The following is a 26,971-nucleotide window of genomic DNA, read 5'->3' as shown; positions in this document are numbered from 1 at the left end:
GTGTCACCAAAACTTTAAGGGAACTTATCAGTACAATTAATTTTTATAATTAGTCTTTTTCTTCTTTTTATTTTTTAATTGAATGATAACTGCTTTATAGAATTTTATTGTTTTCTGTCAAACCTCAACATGAATCAGCCATAGGTATACACATACGTACTGCCTTTTGAACCTCCCTCCCACCTCCCTCCCACCTCCCTCCCCACCCCACCCCATAGGTTGATACAGAGCCCCTGTTTGATTTTTCCAAGCCATAAAGCAAATTCCTGTTGGCTATCTCTTTTACATATGGTAATATAAGTTTCCATGTTACTCTTTGCATACAGCTCACCCTCTCCTCCGCTCTCCCCATGTCCATAAGTCTATTCTCTATGTCTGTTTCTCCATTGCTTCTGCTGCTAAGTCACTTCAGTTGTGTCCGACTCTGTGCGACCCCATAGACGGCAGCCCACCAGGCTCCCCCGTCCCTGGGATTCTCCAGGCAAGAACACTGCAGTGGGTTGCTATTTCCTTCTCCAATGCGTGAAAGTGAAAAGTGAAAGTGAAGCCGCTCAGTCATGTCAGACTCTTAGCGATCCCATGGACTGCAGCCTACCAGGCTCCTTTGTCCATGGGATTTTCCAGGCAAGAGTACTGGAGTGGGCTGCCATTGCCTAGTTTCTCCATTGCTGCCCTGTAAATAAATTCTTCAGTACCATTTTCTCTAGATTCCATATATGTGCGTTAGAATATGATATTTATCTTTATTTTTTGACTCATTTCACTCTGTATAATAGGTTCTAGGTTCATTCACCTCATTAGAAGTGACCCAAATGTTCCTTTTTATGGCCAAGTAATATTCCATTGTATATATGTACCACAACTTCTTTATCCATTCATCTGTCAATGAACATCTAGGTTGCTTCCACATTCTAGATATTATAAATAGTGCTGCAATGAACAATGGGATACATGTGTCCTTTTCAATTTTGGTTTCCTCAGGGTATATGCCTAGGAGTGGGATTGCTGGGTCATATGGTGGTTTTATTCCTAGTTTTTTAAGGAATCTCAATACCGTCTTCCATAGTGGCTGTATCAATTTACATTCCTACCAACAGTGCAAGAGCATTCCCTTTTCTCCACACCCTCTCCAGCATTTATTGTTGGCAGATTTTTTGGTGATGGCCATTCTGAGCAGTGTGAGGTGATATCTCATTGTGGTTTTGATTTGCATTTCTCTAGTAATGAGTGATGTTGAGCATCTTTTCATGTGTTTGTTAGCCATCTGTATGTCTTCTTTGGAAAAATGTCTATTTAGGTCTTTTCCCCACTCTTTGATTGGGTTGTTTGCTTTTCTGGCATTGAGTTGTATGAGCTGCTTTTATATTTTGGAAATTAATCCTTTATCAGTTGTTTCATTTGCTATTATTTTCTCCTATTCTTAAGGTTGCCTTTTCACCTTGCTTATAGTTTCCTTTGCTGTGCAAAAGCCTTTAAGCTTAATCAGGTCCCACTTGTTTCCTTTTGTTTTTATTTCCATTACTCAAGGAGGTGGGTCATAGAGGATATTGCTTTGATTGATGTCATCAAATGTTCTGCCTTTATTTTCCTCTAAGAGTCTTATAGTTTCTAGTCTTACATTTAGGTCTTTAATCCATTTTCAGTTTGTCTTTGTCTATGGTGTTAGGGGGCTTCCTCTGTGGCTTGGCTGGTAAAGAATCCGCCTGCAGTGTGGGAGACCTGGGTTCGATCCCTGGGTTGGGAAGTGTTCTAATTTCATTCTTTTACATGAAGCTGTCCAGTTTTTCCAGCATCATTTATTGAAAAGGCTATCTTTGCCCCATTGTATATTCTTGCCTCCTTTCTGAAAAATACAGTACCCATAGGTGCATGGGTTTATTGCTATCTTGTTCCATTGGGCTATATGTCTGTTTATGTGCCAGTACCATACTATCTTGATGACTGTAGCTTTGTAGTATAATCCAAAGTCAGGAAGCTTGATTTCTCCAGATTCATTCTTCTTTCTTAAGACAGCTTCAGCTACTTGGGGTCTTTTGTGTTTCCATATGAATTGTGAAAATTTTTGTTCTGGTTCTGTGAAAATGTCATTAGTAATTTGATAGGGATCACATTTAATCTGTAGATTGTGTTTGATAGTATAGTCATTTTCACAATATTGATTCTTCATACCCAGGATCATGGAATATCTCTCCATCTGTTTATGTCATCTTTGATTTCTTTCATCAGTGTCTTGTAATTTTCTGTGTATAGTTCTTTTGTCTCCTTAGGTAAGTTTATTCATAGATATTTAATTCTTTTTGTTGCATTGGTGAATGGGATTGATTCTTTAATTTCTCTGAGTTTTCATTGTTAGTATATAGAAATGCAAGCGATTTCTGTGTATTGATTTTGTATCCTGCAACTCTGCTAAATTCACTGATTAGCTCTAGTAATTTTCTAATACTATCTTTAGAGTTTTCTATGTACAGTATCATGTCATCTGCAAACAGTGAGAGCTTTACTTCTTTTCTGATCTGGATTCCTTTTACTTCTTTTTCTTCTCTGATTGCTGTTGCTAGGACTTCCAGACCTATGTTGAATAATAGCGATGAAAATGGACACCCTTGTCTTGTTCCTGATCTTAGGGGGAATGCTTTCAGTTTTTCACCATTGAGAATAATGTTTGCCGTAGGCTTTTACTTTTACTTTTTACTTTTACATATATGGCCTTTACTATGTTAAGGTAGGTACCTTCTATGCCCATTCTTTGAAGAGTTTTAGTCACAAATGGGTGCTGAATTTTGTCAAATGCTTCTTCCGCATCTATTGGGATGATCATATGGTTTTTATCTTTCAATTTGTTAGCATGGTGTATCACATTGATTGATTTGTGTGTACTGAAGAATCCTTGCATTCCTGGAATAAACCCAATTTGATCATGGTGTATGAGCTTTTTGATGTGTCACTGAATTCTGTTTGCTAAAATTTTGTTGAGGATTTTTGCATCTATGTTCATCAGTGATATTGGCCTGTAGTTTTCTTTTTTTGTGTTGTCTTTGTCTGGTTTTGGTATCAGGGTGATGGTAGCCTTGTAGAATGAGTTTGGAAGTGTTCCTTCCTCTGCAATTTTTTGAAAGAGTTTTAGGAGTATAGGTATTAACTTTTCTCTAAATATTTGATAGAATTCTCCTGTGAAGCCATTTATTCCTGGGCTTTTGATTTTGGGAGATTTCTGATCACAGCTTCAATTTCAGTGCTTGTATTTGGATTGTTCATAATTTCTATTTCTTACTGGTTCAGTCTTGGAAGATTGAACTTATCTAAGTATCCATCTATTTCTTTTAGGTTATCCATTTTAAAGCTGTACAGTTGTTCATAATAGTCTCTTATAACCCTTTGTATTTTTGCACTGTCTAGTGTAACCTCTCCTTTTTCATTTCTAATTTTGTTCTTCTCTTTTTTTGTTTTGGTGAGTCTGGCTAAAGGTTTGTCAATTTTGTTTATCTTAAATAACTGGCTTTTAGTTTTATTAATCCTTACTATTGTTTCTTTCATTTCTTTTTCATTTATTTCTACTTGGATCTTTATGATTTCTTTCCTTCTACTGATTTTTTTTTCTTTTTGCTCTTCTTTTTCCAGTTGTTTTAGGTGTAAAGTTAAGCTGTCTATTCAATGTATTTCTTGTTTCTTGAGGTAGGATTGTATTGCTATAAACTTCCCCCTTAGAACTGCTTTTGCTGCATCCCATAGGTTTTGAGTGTCATGTTTTCATTGTCATTTGTTTCTAGAAATTTTTTGATTTCCCTTTTGATTTCTTCAGTAATCTGTTGGTTATTTAGAAACATGTTGTTTAATCTCCATGTGTTTGTGTTGCTTACAGTTTTTATCTTGTAATTGATATCTAGTCTCATAGCATTGTGGTCAGAGAAGATGCTTGATATGATTTCAATTTTCTTAAATTTACTGAGGTTTGATTTGTGATCCAAGATGTGGTCTATCCTGGAGTATGTTCCATGTGCATTTAAGAATAAAGTGTATTCTTCTGCATTTGGATGGAATGCCCTGAAGATATCAATGAGATCCATCTCATCTAATGTATCATTTAAAACTTGTGTTTCCTTACTAATTTTCTCTTTTGATGATCTGTCCATTGGTGTGAGTGGGATGTTAAAGTCTTCTACCATTATTTATTGTGTTACTGCCAATTTCTCCTTTTATGTCTGTTAGTGTTTGTCTTATGTATTGAGGTGCTCCTATGTTGGGTGCATAGATATTTACATTTGTTATGTCTTCCTCTTGGATTGACCCCTTGATCATTACATAGTGTCCTTCTTTATCCCTTGTAATCTTCTTTATTTTAAGGTCTATTTTGTCTGATATAAGGATTGCTACTCCAGCTTTCTGTTGCTTTCCACTTGCATGGAAAATATTTTTCTATCCTCTCACTTTCAGTCTCTATGTGTCTTGCGGTCTGAAGTGGGTTTTTTGTAGACAGCAGATATATGGGTCTTGTTTTTGTATTCATTCAGCCAGTCTGTGTCTTTTGGTTGGAGCATTTAATCCATTTACAGTTAAAGCAATTATTGATATATATATATGTATATATACATATGTGTGTGTGTGTGTGTGTGTGTGTGTGTCTGTGTGTGTACACACATACATATACACTTCCTTGGTGGTTCAGATGGTAAAGCATCTGCCTACAATGCAGGAGACCCGGGTTTGATTCCTGGGTTGGGAAGATGTCCTGGAGAAGGGAATGGCAACCCACTCCAGTATTCTTGCCCCCCCCCACAAAAAAAAGGGGCTCAAAGAAATACATACGTATATGTGTGTGTATATATATATATATATATATATATATATATATATATTCCTATTTCCCTTTTCTTAATTGTTTGAGGTTGATTTTGTAAATCTTTTTTCTTCTCTTATATTTCTTGAATATATAAGTCACTTTAACACTTGTTGTAAAGCTGGTTGGTGGTACTGAATTCTCTTGACTTTTGCTTATCTGAAAAAATTTTTATTTCTCCATCAATTTTGAATGAGATCCTTGCCGGGTACAGTAATCTTGGTTGTAGATTTTTCCCTTTCAGGACTTTAAATATATCCTGCCATTCCCTTCTTGCCTGCAGAGTTTCTGCTGAAAGATCAGCTGTTAAGTGTATAGGGTTTCTCTTGTATGTAACTTATAGCTTCTCCCTTGCTGATTTTAATATTCTTTCTTTGTGTTTAGTCTTTGTTAGTTTGGTTAGTGTGTGTCTTGGCATGTTTCTCCTTGGGTTTATCCTGTATGGGACTCTTTGTGCCTCTTGGATTTGATTGACTATTTCCTTTTCCATGTTGGGGAAATTTTCAACTATAATCTCTTCAAAAATTTTCTCAAACCCTTTCTTTTTCTCTTCTTCTTCTGGGACTCCTATAATTTGAATGTTGGTGAATTTGATATTGCCCCAGAAGTCTCTGAGACTATCCTCAGTTCTTTTCATTCTTTTTACTTTATTCTGCTCTTCAGAAGTTATTTCCACCATTTTATCTTCCAGCTCACTGATTCGTCCTTCTGCTTCAGATATTCTGCTATTGATTCCTTCTAGAGTATTTTTAATTTCAGTAATTGTGTTGTTTGTCTCTGTATAGTTATTTTTTAATTCTTCTAGGTCGTTGTTAATTGATTCTTGCATTTTCTCCATTTTGTTTTCAAGGTTTTTGATCATCTTTATGATCATTATTCTAAATTCTTTTGCAGATAGTTTGCCTATCTCCCTTTCATTTATTTGGACTTCTGTGTTTCTAGTTTGTTACTTCATTTGTGTAGTACTTCTCTGCCTTTCCATTATTAATTCTTTAACTTATTGTGTTTGAAGTCTCCTTTCCCCAGGCTTCAAGGTTGAATTCCTTCTTCATTTGGTTTCTGCCCTCCTAAGGCTGGTCCTGCGGTTTGTGTCGGCTGCATACAGGATGAGATTTGTGCTGAGTTCCTGTTTGCTTGTCTGCTATTTCCTCTGCTGGGCAAGGCTGAGTGAGGTGGTACTCCTGTTTGCTGATGGTTGGGTTTGTATTTTTGTTTTGTTTGTTGTTTGATGAGGTGTCCTGCACAGGGTGTTACTGGTGGTTGGGTGATACTTGGTCCTGAATTCAAGTGGTTTCCTTTATGTGAGTTCTTGCTATTTGATACTCCCTAGGGTTAGCTCTCTGGTGGGGTAGGATCTTGGAGTCAGAGCTCCCACTCCAAAGGCTCAGAGCTTGATCTCTGGTAGGGATCAAAGATTCCACAAGTGGTTTGTTATGACACTGAGTTTAAAACAAATATCCAAAAATGACAAACCAAAGATGAAAAGATGAACCCCAGATAAATGACAGTTACAAAATCAGACAAATAATAATTAAAATAATGGAATATACACATATATATATACAGCCATGAGCAAAGTCAAAGCAGTCCAACAAAAATGAAGTACAATAGGTTGACCCAGGGAACAAAGGAAATAAAAAATTATATTTACTGTTAAGAACAAAACTAACTAAAGCAAGGTGCCAAGTGGGGAATAAAGCAATGAAAACAAAACTAACAAATATGTTCAGAGGAAAGGAAAGAAAGCAAAGAAAGAAAGACTAAGTATGCAAAGTTAAATAGAAGTAGATGGAGAAGACTTATATACATGAAATATTAACTGAAAGGGGAAAAAAAGTAGGAAAGGAAAACAAAGGAATAAATGTAGAAAAAATATAATAGGTTTAAAATTTTCAAAATTAAAATTATACAAAATGAGAAAAGAAAAAAAATGGAAGAAGAAAGAAAAAAGGAAAAAAAAGAAAACTCCACAGAACTGCAAAAGCCCAACATAGAGGCAGAGGTTTATAACAACAATAAAAAGTGTAACTGAATATACACATATACATATACACCCATAAGCAAAATCAAAACAGTCCAACAAAAATAAAGTACAGTAGATTGATCCAGCGAACAAAGGAAACCAAAAACTATATCTACCAGAAAAAAATGAACTAAAGCACAAACTGGAAAACAAAACTAAAGCAAGGTGCAAATTGCGGAATAAAGTAATGAAAATAAAACTAATAAACATGTTGAGAGGAAATGAAAGAAAGAAAAGAAAGAAAGAATAGTTATACAAAATTACATAGAGGTAGATAAAGAAGATTTATATGCATTAAAGATTAACTGCAAGAGGAAAGGAACAGTAGGAAAAGCAAACAAAGGAATAAATGTAGAAAAAAAATAATAGGTTTAAAAAATTAAAATTAAAGAAAGAGAAAGAAAAAAAAAATAGGGAAAACTCCCCAGACCTGCAAAAGCCCAACACAGAGGCAAGGGTTTATATAAACAATAAAAATTGTGACTGAGGGAAAAAAAGCAAAAAAAAAAAAAAAAGCTCAAAAGCTTAATAAGATTTCACAGTGCCAATAAAATCGACAATTACAACAGAGGGTAAAAAAAAGAAAAAAAAAAAAAGGAAAAAAATCCAAAAGAATCTACAGAGCAAGTCAAAACATAATTATAATAAATGTTTTTCTTGAATCATTGCTGTCAGAATTCTTTCGTTCGCTGGGAGTCACAGTCCACCTCACCTCCCTAGGATGCCCTCCAACACTATGCTGGTCTCTGGACCTGCTGTGGGGGCAGCTGAGTCTAATCTGGTCCTGCTCCTGTGTGTTCTTGCTTCCAACTTCCACAGCTATCAGAACGAGTGCGTTTTCCTTCGTGGGAGCTCTCAGTGACCTTTTATAGATTCCACAGACACAGAGACTGTCTAGTTGATCGAGCGGATTTAATCTGCAGCTTGTACAGCTGGTGGGAAGGTTTTGGGTCTTCTTAGCCACACTGCCCCTGGGTTTCACTTGTGGTTTTATTTCCACCTCTGCATATGGGTCGTCCACTGGGGTTTGCTCCTAGGCTGCCCTGGAGGACTTGGGTTTGCCCCGCGAGGGCCAGGCGTGGAGGTGGGGCAGCTGCTTGGGTCGCAGGGGTTCTGGCAGCCCCAGGTGCTCAGGGGGGTTGGCGGCGAGGGCGGCAGGAAATATAGTCTCTAAAAGGGCATGGCGACCACGATTGGCCAATACGCTCCAGTGTTCTTGCCTGAGAACCCGCTCTCTGACAGACAAGCCTGGCAGGACCCAGTCTACAAAGTCACAAAGAGTCAGACCCTGTGTGACCCTGCGCACACAGATGCAAGACATTCTTTGCCTGTGGCAGCCCTGCCCCCGTGAGAGCTGAGCGTGAAGGTGGCACAGCTGCGTGGCTTTGGGGACCCCGGCGGCGCCGAGTGTGCAGGGACACGGACCGCCTCCCCCGCAGGAGTCACGGCCTATCAGGGTCTTTCTTCGAGTCTCTTGTAGCTGGCGGTCAGAAGGTCTCTTTGGCCAGTCTTCTCCATAGCTCCAGCCATTCAGGCACTTAATGATCTCCCTTGCCTGGGGTCCTTCTCTGTTGTTCAGTGGATCAGGCACTTAAGGGGCACCCTGGGTGGGGTCCTACTGTGTAGATCAGCGGGTCACGCACTTAAAGGGGTGCCCTGGGTGGGGTCCTACTGTTGTAGGTCAGTGGATCAGGCACTTAAGGGGCCCCCTGGGTGGGGTCTTACTCTGTAGTTCAGTGCATCAGGCGTTTGATGGGCCAGCCTCTCTGTGTTCAGCTGCCAGTGCCATTGTTTGGGTGGAGAGAGGCTGTGGTGATGCTCCACCCCCTACGCATGACTCAGCAGTATCACCTGGCTGCCCCGCTTTCCTCCACAGGCATTTCCCACCACAGTCTCCTCCCTCACATCCCCTCGATCTGTCTCTCTGCAGTCAGCAGTAGCCCTCACCTGGGATTGCGCCACAACCCCTAAACTCCAGCTCCCAGCTGCTGCACCTTCCAGGAGACCTACGTCCCTGTCCGGGGTATGTACGGCTGCGGCAAGGACTGTCTGATTCTCATTCCATTTAGGCTGCCCCAGATCAGCTGTTTCACTCCCATCCTTAAATGTTTCTCCTCTGACTCAGACAATTGCCCTGATGTGGGGATTGGACCCCTGCTTCAGTTCCCAAATGACACAGGTTCGATCCCTGGGTGGAGAGGATCCTGTGGAGTAGGAAATGGCAACCCACTCTAGTATTCTTGCCTGGAAAATTCCATGGACAGAGGAGCATGGCAGGCTACCGTCCTTGGGGTTTCAAAGAGTCATACATTACTGAGCATGCACATGCATGCACAGGTAAATATAGGGGCTCGTGGCTTATCAGAGCAGAGAAGAATGAGGAGAATGTTGTGGGAACCAATGCTGGGGTAGGAACACCTGAAGTGGAATTAATGAATTGCCGAGGGCTTAGTGCATAAAACTCCAAAAGATAAAAGCCCAGGAGTCCTACCTGTAAGGAGCCCCTTCCTCACAACATTGTGAGATTTATCTCCAGAGAAAAATACGCTCAGGTTTCCGGCAGGGGGAGGGGAAAAGGAGTCATTTTGAAACACGCCAGAGAATCCTCCTGGTTTTTCGTTTTTTGCCTGGCCATGGATCCTAGCTCCCTGACCAGGAATCAGCAGCGGAAGTGCTGAGGCCTACACACTGGACTGTGAGAGAATTCCCCCAGGCCATGCTCTTCTTAAAAAGACCTGCCCTTGTTGTAAACTAGCTAACCGGAGCCTAACCCACTGGTGTATTCCTAGATCCTAGCTGATCTAGAGGAGGGAAATACCCAATTCTAGCCCACTCTAGCCATTCTGAGCTGTAGAAGGGAAGAGGAAAAACCTGGAAACACTTGTCAAGTTCACAGTCCACAGACAGTCTCACTGAAAGACTGATGACTAATCATGGAATTAAAGAATGCTTCTCCCAGACCTCATTACCACATTACTGAAGGCCTATTTAAGTTGTTTCTTTTATCCAGTGCATTATGTCCAGCTGTCAAGAAAGAAATTATAATACACATAAAAATGCAAAAAACAAACAAACAAACAAACAAAAAAACTGCATTAGAAGAGACAGAGCATCAGAGCCAGACATGGCAGGGATGTTGGCACTATCAGACTGGGAATTTAAAACAACTGTGATGAATATGCTAAGGTCTCTAAGAGACAATTTGTTCAAAATAGTAATAGCAACAACATATTTGATTATGCATGTTTATGAATATTTCTGATATTTTTATCTAAGTGCAATAAATGACAGGAAAGATACAAAGGATGGGAGGCAGGAATTAGAATTATTTTGTTACTATAAGATACTCACACTCCATGTGAAGACTGAGGGACTAAACACTTTCACATGTGAAGTGGTACAGTGTTATGTGAGGTAGATTTGGATTACTTGTAAATGTATATTGGAAACTCCAGGACAATGACAAAAAAAAAATCAATCAAGGAAGTATGACTGGTATGCTAAAAGAGTTGTCAGTTGTGTACAACTCTTTGTAACCCCATGGACTGTAACCCTGCCAGGTTCCCCTGCCCATGGATTTCTCCAGGCAAGAATACTGGAGTGGGGTGCCATTCCCTACTCTAGGGGATCTTCCAGACCCAGATATTGAAGCCAGGTCTCCCACACTGCAGGCAGATTCTTTATCATCTGCAACTTGATAATCTAGATGAAATGAACCAATTCTTTGAAAGACACAACCTGCCACAACTCATGCAAGAATAAATGGTCAATCTGAATAGGCCTGTATCTATTAAAGATACTGAATCGCTAATCAATAACCTTCCAAAACAGAAAGCAACAGGCCCCAATGGGTTAATTGATGGATTTTACCAGCCATTAAAGAAGTAAATTATACCAATTCTCTACATTACCTTTCAGAGGAGAGAAGCAGAGGAAATATATCTTAACTCATGCATTACTCTAATACCAAAACCAGAAAAGAGCATTATAAGAAAATTAAATTACAGACTATACACATGAATATCTTTTATAAACATAGATGCAAAAGTTCATAATCGCCAAAATTTGGAGGCAACCAAAATGTCTTTCAGTAGGTTAATTCCTAAATAAGCTGTGGTACATGAAGATCATAAAATATTATTCAACACTAAAGAGAAATGACTTAGACCATGAAAAATATGGAGGAACTTTAAATTCATATTACTAAGTTCATATTATTAATTGAGTCATATTATTAAATGAAAGAGGCCAATCTGAAAAGTCTGCATACTGTATGATTCCAACTATATGACATTCTAGAAAAGACAAAACTATGAGTACAATAAAGAGATTAGTGGTTTCCAAGCATGGTAAAGTAGGGAGATGAATAGTCAGAGCAGAGAGGATTTTTCAGGCAGTGAAAATCCTCTGTATGATATAGCAATGATGGTTATAATTTTGTGCAAACCCATAGAATGTAAAATACCAAGACTGTACCCTAAGGTAAACGATGGACCTTGGGTAGTTGTGATACACCAATGTAGATTCATCCTTGGTGAAAAGCGGTGAGTGGTATTGATGATGTGGGAGGTTATACACGTGTGGGGACAGGATGTGTAAGGGAAACTCCATAAACGACAATGTAAAGAATATTAGAAGACAAGACATTGATTAGGAAAAATATTTGCAAAATACACATCTGATAAAGGACTATCATGAAATATGCAGAGAATCCTTAAAACTCAGCTATAAGTTTGTAAACCTAAAACCACTCTAAAAACAGTCTTAAAAATTTATTTTTGTCTCAAGACATTCTTCTACTTCCAAAACTGCTGGTTACATTTGTTTCCTTAGAAATTTAAATTTAATCTAATTTTTAAACTTTTGTATATAGTATTCTCTTCCTCTTATGATTTATAATTCTATTTTTTTTTCAATACACTGATTTTTATTTCTTTAATACTTAATGCCAAATAATCTTATAAATTTTTCTATGAACTACAAGGCATAACAAAGAAAAATCCTATCATATATAACCACCTTTTCCCCTTAGCTGTTATTATCACTGAATCAGTAAAAGGATGTCCTATTTGTGAGATTTATATTAATAAACATAATAAACAAACAATACTCCACAGTGATAAGAATTGGAAGGTGATGTATCTAAAATTTCCTTGCACTGGAGAAGTCCTTTGTGGTTGATTCTCTCCATATACTGTAACCCTATAGTAATTTAATTTTCATTTATTTTTTATATTAATTAGATATTTTAGACATTTGCCTCTTTTTTAATCCCTAAAAACCAGCTCTTATTTTTTAAATATTAAAGTTAGAATATTTGCTTTGATTTATTTGCATTTTTGAATATTTGCTTTTTGACAGTACCCATTAGTTTCTTTTCTTAAAGGAACTTTTTAAGGAAATATGCCTGTGTTTTCTTTTTCTTACTTAGATTTGCTGTACAAATTTAATGTTAATCTCATTTTATTTATGCAAAACTGGCCATCCACAAAGTTAAAATTTTGCCGTTAACTACTGTTCCCATTTCATGTAGAGTGCCAGTTCTAATGAATATGTAAATATGGTGATTACTCTTAGGACAAAATAAATATGTTTACAAATAAACAGCTCGCTTTTTTGTTGTTCTTACAGAATCGGAGAAGCATTAAATGGAACTGATTATGGAGTTGGTATATGAAATAAAATAGTTTACTTAGGGGCAAAAAAGCATCTCAGTATCTTCATATAAATGGCTAGACTGAAGGAAGAAATTCTTATCCTGAACTAACATTTATACAGCGAGGAAGGCGTGTTTAGACAGGGTAAAAAGAAAGGCATTTTCTGAGCTAGAACTTGCACTCCTCCTCATTTCTGAGTCAGTTTCTCCACCTGGTTTCTCACTTGGTAGCTGCTGAACCATTTCTGAGTATTCAGTTCTATTAAATAGCTGACAGTATCCACGACAGGAATTCAGATCAACCCACCCCAGTGTTTGGAGGTCATTCATTTGTACAGTTAGGTGGAGAGACTTGGAGCATGGTGTGGAAAATGCTGCCTTTCTGGAAATAGCTTGAATGCTAGATAAGAGAAATGCGATGTGATGCCACATTTGCACAGGACTGTGGGAAGGTTCTCAGCTTGAGAGTCGGCCGGGGCTTAGCTCAATCCCGGATCTAGGGCCATTTCTGTGAGCAACACAGTCACCTGAATTTCAGCGTTCTCCAGTGATAATGGCAATGATGCTACTTATCTTTCAGAGTTCTTGTGTTGAATGTATAAAACATTCTTAGAACTCTCTATAAGACACTTTTTAAAAAACACTGTTGAATAAGTAGTGAATCTATTTTCGGTATGATGGTATGGCTATTATTTTTCAAAAAGAGATCCAGTGTCTTTTGTGATTTCCAACTGAAGGCATCCCTGACTTTCTTCAGTCAGATAGTTGGCACATTTCTGTCATTCAGCACTGTAATTGCTTTTACGACAGAGCAATTCAGTTCCACAAACATTTACCAAGCTCGTGTTTTTCTCCAGACTAGAGACTAGATGATGGAGATAGAAGGATGAGAAAAGTGAGACTCCTCCCTTAACAAATGTAGATCCTTCTCCATAGATTCACAGCCCTATTCCTTGACCCAAACAATTCTGATTAGCAAACACCACATGTCCGACACTGTCCTCTAAGTTCAATTTGCCCGAGGCATTATTCCTCTGAGGACGGTGGAATTTCACTGCTCTCATCCATTTAACTTGTCTAACTTTTATGTGAAATCAGATGTGAGAACAGGAAGAACCTGGGAAGAACTTTTGGCCCTTCACTGGTCCAAAGTGGAAACAGTTACATTTTATTAAAAATGAAGGAGTTTAGCAAAGCGTTTAAAAATAGAATGATATGGGAGCTCAGCAGGTCATGGAAATTCTTTCAGAGGAATTTGCAGAAGGACTGTCTTAGGGGGTAAAGATCAAAGATCAGCCGTCCATAGCATAAAGGGGGCAGTGCTTTTCATCTTAGCCTGCCTGGCCTCATAAATAAACAGGGATATTTTGTGCATGGGTTGGTTGTGGCTCTTAGGACTTGAGAGGTAAAGGAAGCACAATTTCTACATGTGAAGGGGAATGCAATAAACTTTCAGATTTCAGCGGTGGAGGAACTGGGTTTACCTTTAATGTGTAATCTTCCAGGATTCTGTGAATTAGTCTTTTCTTTCTATTCTGACCTTTGCTTTAAAGGGAAAGCCAGTTTATGTCAGAAACAAAAGTTGTTGTCAGTATCTGTTTTTCTTTCCCTGTCAGATAAAGTTAAGAGACACAGCTGTTAAAGTGAGTTTATAAAATCACAATTTCCACACATTCATTCAACAGCCCCATGCAATACAACATGCAGTGATAATTCAAATTAAATATGTAAAGGCAATTTAGCTCAGAAAATTTTGATTTTCTTCTGTGAATGAGTAAGGAAGGAAATCCTAGATATGGCATATAAAATCATCAATTCTCTTTATGAACTGTACTATTCAAGATATCTTCCTGACAAGTAAGAAAAATCTAAATTTGACCATTTTCATTGATCTCATAGACTTGTATCTGTTTGGCTGGTGTGATCTTAAATGGGTAGAAGCAGCAAGTGAGTGCGTGGAAAGTTTAGAATACCTAGTCCCTCTCGACGTATTAATGCTGGTGTTGAGTGCACCAGTAATGTGCTCAGATTTCTTGAAACAATGTTCCTGAGATACTAACTGGCTTTAAATACCTCTAAGGGGTCTCACTATCAAATGAGTTTTAACTAAGTGAAACAGGTTTGCTGAATGCATTTAATATTCAATACATTTTTTTTGTGAGTTTCCAAGAAATAAGTATAATGTATTCTATTTCCTAAATTTATTAGGAGAAGTGTACATGTAAGTTTTCTGGACCTTTTCTTCAGAGAATATGCCACTTTGAGACATAATATGATAGATACAATTCTCAAATTATTGACTTATTACTTCTTCCTTTTCCCTAAACATTGACCTTCTACATTTTGCCCTTGATGAAATTATAGAATGACGTCACAGAGTGTCTGCTAACATTGCTTCATATGAGTGATGAAGTCAAATGTTAATGTGGACTCATGGAAGCTATGAGAATATACTATTATATGTTAGTTCAACACTACAAAGAGTTCTATCTGTCCTGAGGAATGGATTGTAAGAGGTTTACATCAAACAGGAATAGGTCCATGGAAAACACTATGATGAAGAGGAGGCCTTAAGCCTTCTAGTAAGAGAAATATGAAAGAATGGGAAGCATTTAAGATGAATACAAGATTCCTAAAAAACTACTACAGTCTTTAAACATTTAAATTGATGATATTTGGAAGAGTATTTATGTGTCACAAGGGGCAAAACTTGATCTAATGTGTAGACACAACCAGGTTGCAGAATTTTGACCCAGTGTAAGGAGACACTTTCTTACAGTCAGTATTGTCCAGGAATGGCTGTGTGCCCTTGGGAAGCAGTGGTGGTCAGGTCTAAACCGACTGGGAGCTTGTCAGAGACTTTGTAAAGGGACATGGGTGCGGCCTTAGTTAAATAAGTGCAGGATGAGATGATCAGATCCTTAAAACATACAGGTTTTGTGACTTTTATTAAAAAATTTCATATTAAAATGAGAATCGATGTAAAACAAATTTTTGATGCCTCAATTCTTAAGCTTCTTATTTCAGGCAGTAAAAACACAGTATTATGTCAGCAGATTGATTTTTTAGGACTTTCTGTACATATATTTTATTTATTTATTTATTTATTTTTTAAAAAAATCTTGGATAATAAATCTCATAGTGAATGGTTGACTCTTGAAAAGTAGAAACGGAGTAATAAATAACCTCTGATCTGATAAGTGTTTTATTGGTAACAGTACAGTGAGCCATGACAAAATCTAGATTATAAGTCAAGACAGTAGAATTTTAAGACATTAAAAAAATCTATTTTTACATACAAATTTCAGATTTACATGCAAATTTCAAATTTTACATACTAATACTATTCTAATCATTAGTACTTTTACCTTGAAATAATACTGAAAATAATAGCTATCTATATTTAAGGCAGTTTACCTGATCCAGGTACACTTTATGCTTCATGATAACCCGGTGGACCAAGAACCATTATTAGTATAACTATTGTTACTACAAACAGCAAAGATGAGGCTATAACAAATAAAGTAACTTGTCCAGTCACCATGTCAGAAACTTCTAGTTGTTCTAGAAATGCCACTTTGGGGAGCAAAAAAAGATATTTTACATTTCCCAACCTTTCTTGCAGTGGGGTGTGTTCATGTGATGGCATTCTAGTCTATGGAATGAGAGTGGGATTGAATTATGCCATCTGTCTAGCAAGGTTTTTAAAAGTAGGCTTGTCCTATGTACTTACTCTTTCCCTTTTCAACAACCAGGTGTGTGTGTATGTGGTCAGTTGTGTCTGACTCTTTGTGACCCCATGGACTGTAGCCCGCCAGGCTCCTCTGTCCTTGGAATTATCCAGGCAAGAATACTGGAGTGGGCTGCCATTTCCTCCCCTAGGGATCTTCCTGACCCGGGGATTGAACCTGCATCTCTTGTGTCTCCTGCACTGTCAGGCAGATTTTTTTTTTTTTTAAACCACTGAGCCACCTGGGACACTCCAGCAATCAGGTACAGGTGAGAACAAGCCCTGAGCTTTCTGAGACCTCCAGATGGAAGGAAATGAATCACCACAAGGAGGAAAGCCCCTCACCCAACAAGTAGGGGCATTTACCTAGGACTGTCATGTGAATGGAAAATAAACCTCTTGTCTGTTTTGAGGTCTATTTGCTATGGCAAATGGCATTACCCTAACTAATATGTCACACAGCTGGTCGATGGTGGGGACAATTTTTAGACCCAATCTGTGTGACTCAAACATTACGTTTTTTCCACTAAGCTAGCCCCTCTTTTTTCCTAATATTCATGGTGATTATTACTAAAACATTGACATTTTTACTCTTGTGATCATCAAAATGCTTTTTTTCAGATAACTGATCAGTGCATATTTGTTGTTTAGTCTTTGGTCATACAATGTATATTTTTAGGACACAATGATAATTAATCCTAATCCTGGAATTTTATCATCATTGAATTTTACATTTGAGAAGTTGGAACACCTCTATTTCATTGAAACGAACTAGTTACCTTTGGAAGATAAAAGAGGAGAAAGTGCTGGAGATGAAAAGCCAAAATAGATAAATGAATTAAACACTATATCTCTGTTTGTAATTCTGCAATGTTCTGAGAGTTCATAAATAAATTACTAATTAGAATTTATAAGCATCCTACAGGAAAGTATTATTATTAGCATTTTCATTTTATAGACAAGAGTGTTAAGGCACAGATTAGATGACTTTCCCTGGATTATACTATTAGTAAAATAAGAAGCTGAAATATAAACCCAGAGAATCTACTTCAGAGGTCTGACCTCAAGCAATATGGTGAATGATCTCAGACAGGCATGACAGGCAGGTCAAAAAGACTGGACTCTCTAATCTGGAGAGAAAAGAAGGGGCATATCATTAATTCTCTCTTAAGTATAGAATATATTATTGTAAGGAGAATGTTGACTCATATTCTTCATAGCAAGTGACCTTATAATTCTTGTGACTTATTTTATAAAAAGTCATCAAACACATCTTTATACCAAGGATTACTGAAGGCTGAATTGGGATAGAGCGGATATAGAAAAATTCCTTTTAACAAATACATTTTTAAGACTAAGATAAAGAGTAGCATTCTTGTGATTTAGATGGTTTATATGTAGTTGAATTGGAAGTTCAAAGGATAAACTAGCAGATGAGCTTTAGATGCTTATGCGGGAGACCATGTGAGTTCAATGCATCACCTCGTTTTCCTTTTACATTGGCTTTTTATCATGCTTGAACCATATGATTCTCCATTATGGTCCTTGCTATCTGTATAAGGACTACATGGAAGCTACCTACACGTGGCTGACCCAGGGAAGCCACTTACAAGTTAGTCAGTGATCCATGAGGGGTTCCACCTAAAGAGTCCTGTCTTGGTGGGGCACCCTAAGCTGAGGTGGCATGTGGTCAACCTGAATGGAAGCTCTTTTCTTGTTGAGCATGAAGAAAAGTAATCACCCACCGCTTGAGTAACAGATGCTGAGGGTTGTTCTTCACTGGCTAAGTCGTGTCCGATTTTTTGTGAATCCATGAGCTGCAGCTTGCCAGGCTTCCCTCTCCTTCTTTATCTCCTGGAGTTGGCTCAGACTCATATTCATTGTTACTGAGGGACTCAGATACAAAATGGAGAATCGTGATGATGTTGTGTAACTATTACAGAATAGTACCTGTCCTTCTTCAGATCTCCATGTTATTTATATTTAAAAACCCTAATTCTTAGTCAACTGTATTAGTTTTGTATTGATGCTGTATTGAACCATAGGCTTAGTGACTTCAAACAATAAAAAAAAAAATTATTTTACAGTTCTGAGGTCAGAAGTCTGAAATGAATCATATTAGGCTAAACTCAAGGTATCGGCAAGACTGGGTTCCTGTCTGAAGACTTTGGAGAGAATGCTCTATGTTTCTTTTCTTTATCTCCTTACTTTTTCCACCTCCAAAAACTGTTTGCATTTCTTGACTCATGTTTCTTGACTCATTTCTTGACTCATGGAAGGAAACTCATGTTTCCTTCCATCTTCAAAGCCAACAATGGCTATTCAGGTCTTCCTCATGATACCATCTCTCTAGTTCTGCCTCTTCTGATTAAAGATCCTTATGATTACACTGGGCTCATCCAAATAAGTCTCTTTAAAGTCAGATGATTAGCAAACTTTATTGCACCTGTAGCCTTAATTCCCTTTTGCCACATAAAATAACTCCTAGGTCCTGGGTATTAGGATGTGGACATCTTTGGGAGCCATTATTCAATCTATGACAGCAAGTGTAACACAAGTTCTATTTTTACAAGCATATGCTGTAAATATGAAATTCAAAATACTATTTCCTTGCAACTGTCTGCCATAATATATAACAATAAAGTTTAAGGTCCTGTGACAGGGATAGGCTAATAGTTAACCTGCTTGGCAAGCACAGATAAACCATGGAGTTTTAAATAAGAAGTCATGAAGGAGGAAGAGATAGTGGGGTAATCCTACCGTATATGGCTCAAATATGTCCAAAATTTAAGCGTGCTTAATGAAAATTTGCCCAGTACTCAGAACTATGAAGAGTTATAATAATCTGAGTATCATTCAGATCTAAGTGAAAAATGAGGCATCATGGATAACTTTTTAGTAAATATTTTAGCTGCTGATATTTTCAAGAAAGTAAACACAAATGTTGCTATTCCATTGCACACTCAGGAGCACACGGCTGTTGAACAGGGTATCATAGTGAGAGTTTGAAATGATTATACAATTATCTTCAAAGATTTTCCTAGTGAGGTTATAATTCTCTTACATCACTTTCTCAAAAAACATTCTCCCTCTCTGATAATACCTATCAAGTAATGGGGATCTCACTATACTGGCTTATTTTGATTATTGTCTGAGTGACTTATGCATAAACATGGCTAACTGAACATGTGCATTTATCTCTGCTCTATCCCTGAAGTGACAATGGAAAAAGGAAACGAGTCCATGAGGGCAAACAAACAGAAATGGATAGGTTTGGTGATCAATTAATATTTAATAAATGAATTAATTAAATTTCAAAGGAAAACATTTAGTTTTCTCCAGGTAAAGAGGGAGATATAATAGGACAATAATCTAAACCAGATTTCATTCTACATTATTTAAAGTTCTTCTAAACATGTATGTTTGCTGGAAAAATTACATGCAATAAATCTACTCCTAATTTATAGACAGATCCAGTTCTGAAAAAAATCAAGATAATTGGAATTGAATATGCATTTTCTATTCTTTCCACAATTGAAAACTTATGTCATTTTAATCATCAACATATTGTGTCTACTGTGTGATCTTATCATCATGAAACATGAAGGTAAAGATTGGTATCATATATGAATATGCTACCTGGGTGTTCGACATTCTGGGCATTATTGACTGTAAAAGAGATAATGCTGTCTTTAACGTTTTGGAGTGTTAGGCAGAATGTAAGGAAACGTTTATCCCCTATCCTGACCTCACACTTAATTGAAATGAAGGCATTTGCAATGTGCATTAAGGGAAGTAGATGGAGTCAGTGAAGTGATTCCATCATCCTTCCAGTTAATTATTTTATTTTATCTTTTTAAAGTTAGAGCTATACCTCATTGCCTGGCATTAGTGAATTTCCAGTTGTATAAAGAGCAGCTGAGAAGTGAACTCAAAAGAGTTGAAAAGGCAGCAGCCCAGTAAGGAGAAGAGATGAGTTTGCGAGTTCTTCTCAAACCTTATACCTAATAAGAAGCAGTCAAGTGAAAGATGGCTGGCATTTTAAGAGCTATTGTTACTGTGGTGAAAATTCTAAATGGGCTTGGCAACAAAACAGGTGGTGTTGCTATCTCAGTTGGTAGCATTATGGTCCTAATTCAGGTTTTTCAACTTACCTGTATAGTTCTACAATTTATAAAAGATGAACAGTTATACCTGATTCTCTTCAGTTTACTAGTTGAAGAAAAGCAGAATGAAGAGTACTCATACCATATCCTAATATACTCATGCCAAACTCAGCGAAAATTCCTACTTATTCTTTGTAAACTCAAAGTTTAGAGGATGACTAGGGTGAACAATTATCCCAGCTTTCCTAAGACTTTCTGGGTTTAACACTGAAGATCCTGCACCCCAGAAAACCTCTCAGTCCCAGGAAAACCAGGACGGTTGGCCACCCTAAGGCATGCTCCCGGGCTTCAGTCCTGCCGGACCATCACTAAAGCTATGGCAAGTCGTTTGGAATTAGAAATACTACAGTTTGTCCTTCCAAGATCTTTATTCCATTCTCATCACTTATGCTTAACTCTTGCTGATACTATGACTGTAAAGAGTAGGACACAGTACTCTTTCAGTTTAAGGATAAATATTCAACGTACCACAACCCGTCAGAGCAATTTCACTCCTAGGATTTAGAGGGAGAACAAAGATGTACATATAAAGATATCCACTACATTATTATTTATTTTTAATAGGAAAAAATGTGAATCAACTTAAATGTCCACACAATGGGGATTAATTTAGTGAAATTCCTTCTATTTATTGATATATAAGGGAAAGAGTATATCCATTAAAATTACTTTTGTGCAAGCTATCCAATGATATGGGAAAAGCTTTTTAAAATAGTGTTAACTGCCGAGGTCGAGCCCCGGCAGGACCAGGAATACCCAAGTGATGAGTGGCGTCCGCGAGGAAGAAGACAGACACACATGGAAGGTCGCGTAGAAGAGGTAGCTTTTTTTTTCATTTTTTGGATAGCTCAGTTTTGATAGAATGAACGTTACCTCCCCCTTAAGTCACACATATTACATCAGATATTGGTTTGTGCTTCCGTCAATATTTTTTCCCCATGTTTTTCCCCTAAGCACTCATCTAGAAAGTTTCCCATTACAGGGTTTATACTTAAATGTCCCATACATAGTCTTCTTGCCTCAGTGGCCTAACATTCTCACTCTAACAAAAACAATGTTCCACAAATCTCAGGTATAGTGTAAATTCTTTGGACAATAAAACAATACATGCGAAGGGTCACAGTAACATGTTTGACATTTCTGAAAATAGTACCATGAGAAAAACCTGATATTTTTCTTTACCTGAAACCACAAAATCTCAATTTACAACGATTAACTATTAAACAGCAAAAACACCTGTAAAGCAGCAAAACACCTCTATTAATAGTAACATAATGGCAGTGAAGCTGGTTAATATAAATCTTCTATTAAAATCCCATATACCCCATTTTCTAATTTTACAAAAACACCCATAATATCCCATGTTGTTTAAAGAAAGGGAAACAATGAACAAATAGCAGCAAGGAAATAGCAATAGTGAAAACCCTCTCAACCAAGGAGCAAGTAAACTAAGGCAGTACATCTACTTCTAAATCTAAACACCTCTACTCTTTTCTATTCTAGAACATTATAATCTTTTAAGCAAGCAGCCAAACTATACTTGCGGCCTTTTCTTCTATGACTTGATGTTTACGGTCGTGTCCTGAGCCAGAGCAATCTTGAGCATTTCCAAAAAGGCTTGGACTTTTCCAGCGAGGCCTTATTACTATATATTATTATTTCCAAAAATTAATAGAAAGCCCAGCAACAGTAAGACAGAAGCAAGAAAGGGACATACTGGGCCCCCGGGACCACCTCGCAGGGAAGAGCTGCCTTGCAGGTTCCTTTCTCGTCCCATGACCTTGCCACGGAGTGGGCGCATCCTGGCGGCTCCCGACAGTTAACATCATAATAGATATAAAATCATATATATTGCATAGGAAAAGAAGACAATTAGGAAAATATATGACAATGTTAATAATAGGTTATATTTGGATGGCTATTACACATTTTATGCTTTCTTTATAATAACCATAAGAATCATTATTGAGAAAAACATTAACTCCTATATAAGTTCTTCAACTTTATTTACCTAAAGAACATTTTCTCTAAGGTATATTTCCCAGTTCTGCCTTCAAATATTCTGAATCGAAGTCTGAATGAAGCTCTTGAAACAGTGATTTATACATCACCCTGGAAGATCCCAATTTGTGTGATATGAATTACTTGGAGAAACACCAGCTAGAATGTGAATTTCTATCCTTAATCTATTTTTCTATTTTTCTTTATTTAGCAAGTTAGTCTAGCATACAGGTAGAAGAGGTGGTTCTATAATTTGTGGGTTGTCAAGGCACCATCAGCTGCTCAACCAAAGTTACCCCTCAAACTGATTAGTGATAGGAAGTTTACCATTAGAGATTCATTCCTTTAGCCTGTAATTTACCACTGAGAGAATGCATCAGATCATTTTTGGAAGTTTGTGAATATCTATGCATATGAATATCTATGCACACATGTGTGCGCACGTGCTCGCACACACACACACACACACACACACACACACACACACACACACACACACACAGAGTTCCCCAGGCCACAGTCAAAACCTCTGAAATCATAACCTCTGAGCTGAAGGCTGAGAGATCACACTGACAGGTCTCCATACGTGATTTTGATGTTCCCTCCTGTTTAACAACTACCACTGTGGTCTAAGATGATAGTTTTATTAAAACAAAAATACCCTTAGAAGGGTAGGACTTCAAAGCTGTTATTAATTATAAGCGTCTTATTAAAATTGAATTTGTTGGGTCTGTTTCTTAAAGCAAACTTTGATAAAGTTAGAGTAAAAGAACATGAAGAACTTGGTACAACAATTAACAAACAAACAGCCCCTAAAAGTGTTTACTGGAGGTCTTAGAGATTGACTAAGTGCCAGCCTCATCATTCTGCATAGGCTAGCCCCTGGCACTGCAAGGGTGCTTTTACCAGCTCCAAAACATAATTAGGTGCTATTGGTGAGTAAAGTTGAAAAAGTTAAATTGCTCACGCTTAACAATAGTGGAATAGTCAATGCAGCAGAAAGTAGCTATTTCATTAGTGCTTTTTGCAAGACCAGTAAGTGGTTCATTATCAATTATGCAGCATTTATGCAGATTTGCTTTAAACTTACACCTCCAAGGCCACACTGGCATATTCCTTAACTTTCTCCTGGATTTCAATGGCTTGTCTTCAAGTCTAGGCCTCTGACGTGTTTTCCTTCTATGAGATGGGCCAGTTTAGAAGGGAAAGAGATAATTTCTGCCTCTAAAATTATTTTTTAATGGAATGTATTTTACTCTCTTACTTGCTAGATTCCAACGCTGGCTCACTCTTTTGAAGAATGAGGTGAGAAATAGATAAGTCTTCTAACATCTGAGGTAGAGGTCATAGGAGTTTTTAATCAGAGAAAAATGGCTTCTCAGAACTGTCTTGGTATCCCCTTGAAGACCCAAGAAAATGCGGCAGAATGTTCTCTTCGTGTATGTCAGAGAAAAGAAAAGAGTTTGGGCAGCTGTAATTTGTGCTGGGACTATTCTGTATTCAGAAACTTAATTCACTTTCTTGTCTTTAGTTTACCAAAGGAAGGGGGAAGACCATTTTTCTTACAGAGTTGTTATAAAAGAGTTACTTGAATATAACAAGACAGAGGAGAAGGCTAATTGTTCCATAGAACAAGTTCATTCTTAAAAGGAACTGGAATAATGAGAATAGGAAAAGGTCAGTTGGAAAGATAGTGTGTGATTAAGTAAAGAATTAATCAGTTCCATTCAAACTCTCCCCTCCCACCTTCCCAGTGTAGACTGTGAAGTGACTTGTGTTAAGAGAGCTGGTTAACAAAGGCAAGATCATGGGGAGAGTCAGAGAATCAGTGACCGGGGCTGTGCATGTGGACCAAGTCTTTTCAGTCATGTCCCACTCTTTGCAACCCCATGGACTGTAGCCCACCAGGCTGCTCTGTCCAACGGGATTCTCCAGGCAAAATTACTGGAGAGGGTTGCCGTGCCCTCCTCCAGGGGATCTTCCCAACCCAGGGATCAAACCCACATCTCTTATGTCTCCTTCATTGGCAGGCTGGTTCTTTACCAGTAGCACCACCTGGGAAGCCCTGACTAGGGCTAGATCTGAGTTATTTTTAGAATTTCAGCCCTTGCCTGAATAGATTTTGGTGATACATGTGTGTACTTGACCTAGATACAAGGGGCGTTCTATCTAGAACACCACAGGGCTGTCTTCTGCCTTCTATCTTCTCTGAGCATCTGGAGATTCCATTCTGGAGCATCCATGTGTCATCTCCCTTTTCCAGGCTGGATTTATACCCCACCCCCTCCCCACAAACACCTTATAACCTGAGTGTAGGCATTAGATAAGCCTGTGTTGAATGAAAGAGCCATTCTGCTCATCCTTTTTGTGCAATCACTTCTGTGAGAATCTCACAGAAATAAAAGATTCTGGGAAACCTAACATTTTGCTGATGATCTGACAGAATAGAATGTTAGAACTGGAAAGCAAATCCTAAGTTGCTGGGACCATTTGTAGATAAGAAACCGAAGGCCTGAGAGGTTAAGATAAAAATACTGACATGGAAACTTAAAGTACAACTTAAAATAGGATATACTTTTTGCTGGATAGTCACCTATGTGATCATTTACTCAAAACAGCTTCTTGAATGGGGTAAGATGCTTATTGCCACCTATAAATTAATGGCTTGGAAGCAGAGAGATTAAGTAATTTTTTAAAAGCAGCTTGAACATGGCCTCGATCAAGAACTCAAACCTCAGAATTTTAAAATCTGAACAGTATTCTTTTCCTTATATGAAGATGTTTCTCAAGGGCTTCCCAGGTGGTTCAGTGGTAAAAAATCTGCCTGCCAATGCAGGAGATGTGTGTTCAATCCCTGGGTCGGGAAGATCCTCTGGAGAAGAAAATGGCAACCCACTCCAGTATTCTTGCCTGAGAAATCCCATAGACAGAGGAGCCTGGTGGGCTACTGTCCTCGGGGTTGCAAAGAGTCAGACACAACTGAGCATGCAGGCACACAGATGTTTCTCAAAGCTGACTTGTTGAAAGACCTCCGAGAGCATAAAACCAACTGTAAAACACCATTTTTATTGCACCATCTCACAGGATCCTGCCTGAAGTCCAGAGGTATTTAGGGAGCGAGGCTGGGTTTGCAGAAAGACATGTGAGCTACTGAACCTACTCCGCTTCACCCATCCTTTTGTTTTATTCTGTGCACCCTCACTTATCTGACCTTGGACCAAGAGCTGCGGTCAATCTTCCATCTCTAGTGCTATTCGCAGTCAAGTTTCACTCTGAACCCTAGCTCCAGGCAACCATTGATCTGCTGTTTTGTAGTTCCTATAAAATTTCACATAAATGAAATCATAGAATATTTTGGTCTTTTCACCTCGTGTAATTATTGAGGTTCATTCATACTGTAGCATGTGTTAGTGATTTGACCCTTTTCGCTGCTGACTAGTGATCCTGTGCATCAGTGCACTGCAGAGAAGAAAGTCCAAACTCTAACTCAACATATGAACCTTTAATAACCCGAGTGCTGCCCATTTGTCCGTCTGCCTCAATTGACTTCCTTCTCCCTGCCCTAGCCCAGCATTTTACTCTAGCAATACTGAACACCTTGCAGGTTCCAAGTGTTCTCCCTTCCAATGTGCCTTTTCTAATAAAAATATTAATACAGTATAAGTAATAAAGCTCCATGGCTTTGAACACCCTTATGATGCTCTCATTCAATTCTGATCAGATCCAGCACCGTATTTCTGTACTTGACTCATTGCTGTCTTTTCAGAAGACATCTGCTGTAGGAGGGCGTGCCGCCTTTAGCCATCCCACCCTGATCCTGGCCGGGTGCCCCAGCAGTTCATAGCTTCCTCTTTGTGTCACATCATGTTACAAACACTTGCTCACTGGTTTGCTTCCCCGAACTTGTCAGATTACAAGGTAACTGAAGGAAGGGAACATGTCTTTCTGCCTTTAATGTCTAGTCATTGTGGCACATGATAGAGATTTAATAAGCTTGAGAATACAAGAATTCTACCCATTGTTTCTCTGTCTTGTGGCTAAACATTCTAACTGCTCATGAGCTAAATGGAGGAAGAATCTCAGCACCATCAACAAGAAAGAAAGGGTAACTGCAGGGAATCATTTCCAAACGCAGTTGTTTTGTGTAACGTTGGTAGGCTAGAGTTACTACAACTCATATCACAGATTGTTTGTAGGCACTTCAGGGATTTATGGGCTTCCCCGATGGCTCAGTGGGTAAAGAATCTGCCTGCAATGCTGGAGACACAGGATACACAGATTCGATCCCTGGGAAAATCCTCTGGAGAAGGAAGTGGCAACCCACTCCAATATTCTTGCCTGGAAAACCCCATGGACAGAGGAGCCTGGCGGGCTAATTCCAAAGGGTCGCAAAGAGTCGGCATGACTAAGCATGCAGGCAGGGATTTATACTTATATTTAAGTTTTTCCAGTGCAGATAGAAACAGCTTCATTGAGCCTAATAAAAAATACTAGCACTAGCCAAGCAGTAAAGACTCTTAGTCTTGGAAGGAAAGTTATGACCAACATAGACAGCATATTA

The sequence above is a fragment of the Dama dama genome, chromosome 28 (assembly GCF_033118175.1).
Source record: "Dama dama isolate Ldn47 chromosome 28, ASM3311817v1, whole genome shotgun sequence".
NCBI classification, from domain to species: domain Eukaryota; kingdom Metazoa; phylum Chordata; class Mammalia; order Artiodactyla; family Cervidae; genus Dama; species Dama dama.
Note: the sequence above shows the minus strand (reverse complement) of the source record.